This window comes from Symphalangus syndactylus, chromosome X (genome assembly GCF_028878055.3).
Source record: "Symphalangus syndactylus isolate Jambi chromosome X, NHGRI_mSymSyn1-v2.1_pri, whole genome shotgun sequence".
Lineage (NCBI taxonomy): Eukaryota > Metazoa > Chordata > Mammalia > Primates > Hylobatidae > Symphalangus > Symphalangus syndactylus.
In genome coordinates this window covers 61,846,011-61,851,455 of record NC_072447.2, presented here as the reverse complement: position 1 = coordinate 61,851,455, position 5,445 = coordinate 61,846,011, and the positions used below count along the sequence as shown (strand labels likewise).

At 43.3% G+C, this 5,445-nt stretch overlaps 1 non-coding gene across 1 annotated transcript; it reads right to left on the bottom strand.

The window, feature by feature from the left end:
- Positions 1-3,173: 3,173 nt before the first annotated feature.
- On the bottom strand, positions 3,174-3,277 carry LOC129476607 (small nucleolar RNA U13). Its single transcript, XR_008655031.1, has one exon. It is a non-coding gene; the product is annotated as a small nucleolar RNA U13 (small nucleolar RNA).
- Positions 3,278-5,445: the final 2,168 nt, after the last annotated feature.

The window sequence follows — 5,445 nt, the reverse complement described above, 5'->3', positions numbered from 1 at the left end:
TGGGGCTCTGGGGCCCGCGGGAGTTTTATCCTCCTTAGATGCTGCCTTGGGGCACGCACGGAGTTTTGCTCCTGCCAGCGCCCAAAGGCACTTTCCCTGGCTCTTACACCGGCTCGCCTGCATGCTTCCCATCCCACAAGGGGTTGAGAGCTGTGGGCTTAGTAAGGGAGGCACCCCTGTCATGAGACCTGTGAAGGGGTCAGGGAAAATTTCCTCTTTCAGTATCTGGCTTTGCTCCTTTCCATAATTGTGACCAAAATCTTAAAGGGATTGATTTACCATACCGTGGTTGCCATAAGGCCCAACTCCTGCCCACAGGAGTAGCAGTAACATCCAAAGTCATCTCTACTCCCTCTAAAGGGGTGCCTGAGGCTTGTGCCTGCTATACTAGCACTTTAGCCTGTTTAAAGCTCCCTGCTGCGACGTGTCTCAGTTTCAATGTGTCCTTTCTCTAATAAGTCCATATAGTGGCCTCAAACATTGGGCTAAGGGTGGGACAAATGCTCTCTAATATCCTAAAAGACCCACAAATATTTGGATTTCTCTTCTGTTTTCAGAGTTGGATGTTACTGAATTTTGTCCATTAATGTACCCAATATAAAAGGAATCTTACCCCACCATGTAACCCCTAAAACTTCACTGCAGGCCCTGGGCCCTAGATCTTCTGAAGGGTTGATTTCCCACCCTTGTTCCAGAAGATGATTGCACAATGCCCTCAGACTTTCATAATACACATGAACATCTCAGAGGTTAACATCATATCATAAATATAAGAAGACTAAAAAAGAGAAGTCAGGAGTGAGAGCAAAGACAAGTCTGTAGCTATCATTGGGTGACAAATTGTAGGAGTGTGAAATAGCCCTAGGGCAGCACTTGAAAGGTCCACTGGAAACCTTGCCAGGTAAAAGCAAATTGGTTTTGTGATTATTTGGACAGTAGAATGCAGAAAAAGGTATTAGCCAAACCTAACACAGCATGATGTGTACCCAGGACAGACACGATGTGGTTGACTACCTGAGTAATTTAAGAAACTGCAGCTTGTATGGCCAGGGTTACCTTGTTCAATTTCTGGTAACCTGCAGTCATCAGCCAAGCCTGGTCAGGTTTGCATGCAGGCCAGATGGAACCGATAATCTTGCTTTGAGTTGGCCGGATAATATGTACCTTTTAAGTTCCTCAATAGCTGCACTTATTACAGCATGCCCCTCAGGCAATTTGTATTGTTTAGCGTTGACAACCTACCTGGGGCTAGAGGATTGTACGGGTTTCCATTTTGACCTCTCCTGAGAATACCTGTACTATACCCACCTTTAATCTGAATTCTTCCACTGAAGTTTACAGTCTTTCCTAACAGAATATCCATGCCTAAAATATTTTATGGAATAGAGGAAATAAGCACCATATAGGGGGCAGAGGACACTTTCCCCAAACCGAGATGTATTAAAGTCCTTTTTACTGCGATCATTTGTCCCCCATAACCATCAATGGCAGACCATTGATCAAAGTGTCTTTCTGAATGTGTCCATGGATTAAAGTACATTCCGTCCCTAGTAAGGCAATAGTCTTATTTCTCAGGACCAGTAAGTGATGGGCTCAATATGGGGCCTCTGATCGCCCTCTATTGCTCAAACATGGGATTAACCTCGGCCCTAGTAATTTCGGAGCCCGGGTGGGACCCACCGTGATAGGCTGGGGCATTACAAGAAGGGGTCTAGTCTTCCTCTTCTGCAGGAGGGGCAGAAAGGAAGCAACGAAATTGCTGTTCAGGCGGTAGTTCCCTCTATGTGGCTGCTAATACAGTGTTAGGTTGTTTGTCTATTTTTTATTGGGGTGTTTCTGCTCCCAATAAATCATGCCACATTTACTTACATGTGCCTCTTATCTATCCCTTTTCCTTTTTTTTCCTCTTTCTTTCTGTGGGATTCTCCTTTTCCCTTTTGCTAACCCTCGTCGGGTTCCCAAGCTTACCCCGTCCCTGGTTTGCTTGGTTTTTTCCAAATTTGCAATGGCTTGTCCCACATCATATACATCTTGTTCCACTCCAGGCCTCAACAAAGACAGAAAAGGGCCCTGCCATTCTCTTCATGCGTGCTGTAGCAATTTATTTTTCACCCTGGCAGTAAAAACTGCTATATCAGTTCCTGTGAAAACCCAGGTATAGATGGCTTGCCTCATTCCTAATTCCCAGAGAATCCCCAGGGCCTCTTTGATTGACCACCAGCAGGTTGTCCCTCCTGGTAAATCTTTTTCATTAGGCCAAGCCTCTCTCATAGCTAGAATAATCCATTCCATAAGGCTATTCTTCCTGGGTTATGAAGGCATTGCTGCAGGACCAGGTGGGTGATGATGTTAATCATTTTTCTCTGCTTGATTCCTAGCTAAAGAAAAACCCTGTGTCCCACAATTGGACCATCTAAGAAGTCAGTGGTTCCTTAGGTGGTTGTTTAAATGGTCTTTGCAATCTTTAAGAGTTCTGTAGCAGTGAGATAGTGATAGTAAGAGTGATATACACTGATAGTGAGATTCTCCTGGATTGGTCAACTCCCATTTTGCTGGAGTTGTTCAGCTTTCACTTTCCTGTGCACGAGGGGCGAGCTTGCCAATGATCTTCGTTCCCCTCTTCAGCTATGACTTCTATGTCATCGAAATATTCCTCTCCACAACATTCCCAGGGATTCCAAATTTTCACATCCCAATCGGGCTTAGTTATGACAGCTTTAATTTCTGGTCATTTCCATTTCATTCCCCCTAGGCGGACCAATCTATCTACATGCTAAGGTTTTAATTTTTGTTCTCTTGGTCGTCAATTTTCTTCATTATGTTGGATGCAAGGAGAAAAGTCAAAAGCCACGTGTCTTTTTCTCGTTGCAATTCCTTCCCTAGCCATTTAATTTTCACCTCTGCTGCTAGCTGGGCCTCCAATGCCAAATGAACAGCCCAGAGAAGTGGCCAGCCCACTGGATAGGTTATCCACCATCCTTCCCTATCGCAGTGCACTATATGGCTTTCAGTTAATAACTCCTTTTGAGTTTTCGGGATGTCCCATTACTCATGCAGAGGTCCACAAGCATCTAACAGAGGTGTCACACCACCCCATATAGATGTTGCTGGCCACCCTGGAGTTTCACGCACAGATGCTTCATTCCCCTTACCCATTTCTTTTTTTTTTTTCATATCAGATGAATAATGTGCTGATGTCATAACAAGGTTCGAGAAAGGCACATCTCACATAAGCACATGAACACCCAATCATCATGCTTAGGAACTACTAAAGGATCAATTTCTTAGTTCTTCAGCTCCTGCCTGGCTCAGCAAATGTTCCACAGTAGCTGGTATATGCAAACCCACCCCTAAAGGCCAAAGGAACTGAAAGGCAGAAGAATAAGGCTGACAAACCCAGTTCTCAGAAAGGAATATTTAATAGGCACTTAAGAATGCAAGCCATCTCAGGGAGCTCTAAGAGGGTGGAACCCCGCACCCTCCCATCAGAAAGTATTCTTTCTATAGCATGCTTTTAGAGTAAAGACATGTCCAGCCAGTCTGGTCTTAGACTTGCTTGCCAAAACTCTGGAAAACTGGGGAGGCCGGGCGCAGTGGCTCACACCTGTAATCCCAACACTTTGGGAGGCCGAGGCGGGCAAATCACTTGAGGTCAAGAGTTTGAGACCAGCCTGGCCAACATGGTGAAACCCTGTCTCTACTAAAAATGCAAAAATTCACCAGGTGTGGGTGGCAGGCACCTGTAATCCCAGCTACTCTGGAGGCTGAGGCAGGAGAATTGCTTGAACCCGTGAGGCGGAGGTTGCAGTGAGCCAAGATTGCACCACTGCACTCCAGCCTGGGTGACAGAGTGAGACTCTGGAAGAGAAAGAAAGAGAGAAAGAGAGAAAGAGAGAAAGAGAGAAAGAAAGAAAGAAAGAAAGAAAGAAAGAAAGAAAGAAAGAAAGAAAGAAAGAAAGAAAGAAAGAGAGAAAGAGAGAAAGAAAGAGAGAGAAAGGAAAGAAAAGAAACAAGAAAAGAGAAAAAAGAAAAGAAAAGAGAAAGAAAGAAAACTGGGCAGGTTAAATAAGCTTATTATTAAGGTTGTCTATATACTGCAGGAACTGTTTAAAAACCTTGCTGCAGAACACTTCGGTATGCAGGAGTCAAACATTGATCATGATGGTAGATTTGCTTCAAGATGGCACCGTTTTTGCCATAAACTGGTTGTTTTCTTGCAGGTATATGGAACACACTTTATCTTTTTAAACCCTAAATTAAATTAATGAAACTCCTCAATTTCTGGGTGATCCCACAACCACGCGCTCAGGTGAATTCCCCCACCCTCTTCAATACATTATACCCAGGAAATCTAAGAAGCACGGTCAGGCCTTTGGATACATTTACTGCAGAAGGGAACCGGAGCATGGAATCATGGGAATCCACCTCCCAGGGCCCAACACTTTCATCCTGAGCTTGCACATGAAACAATAATGAACGAGATTTTTACCTAAAGGGGATGGGTAGGAACATGGTGGAAAGGAGGGGATGGGAAGTAGGGATGAGCAGGGAGGAACACTTTTATTCTTTTGGTATAGTTTTGCCTCTTTTAGAAGCATAGCAATGTTTCACATATTCCAAAAATAGATATAGAAAAGTGAGGAAGTGGGTGAAAAAATAAATACATTAAAATAAACTAGGCTTGGGGGGGACCCAAAATGGAACATAAATAGAAAAAAAGGAACCTAAGCATATTACAAATGAATAACATAACCACGCTAATGGGCATGAGGAAGAAAATAGCTAATCTGAGTAACTTTGGGAAACAGTTATTTTGACTGGATACTATAAGACAAAAAGCAAAAATGACTGTATGCAAATATTGTACTTTTTTATTTTTATTTTTTAAATAGAGGTGGAGTCTCCCTATGTTGCCCAGGCTAATCTCAAACTCCTGTGCTCAAGTGGTCCTCCCACCTCAGCCTCCCAAAGTGCTCGGATTACAGGCATGAGCCACCATGCCCAGCCAAATTTTGTAATTTAGTTAGTGATTTTTTTTTTTAACACAGGGGTATGGTTAGGAATTCTGAGACTACTTTATGTGTATATGAGGATTGAGCAAATGAGTAAAATAGAGATAATGAGAGCCATGTTTCTCACTGTCTGAGAAAGGCATTACAAATCTGGAAAGGAGGTAGGGCTAGAATAATCCTAAGACCTTGGACTGGAATCAGAGATGTCAGTATGAACCCAAGGTACATTCTGCAAAACAACCTGCCTATGTCCTTCAAAAAAGGCCAATGTCATAAAAGATGAAGAAAGGACAGATTAAGGGAGACTGAAGAGATGAGACAGGTAAATGCAAAGCAGAATCTGGACTGGATCCAGGAACAGAAAAAAAGTTGCCTTTTGCTGTAAAGAGCATTATTGGGACTATTGGCACATTTTGAAAAGGTTTTGTGTTTG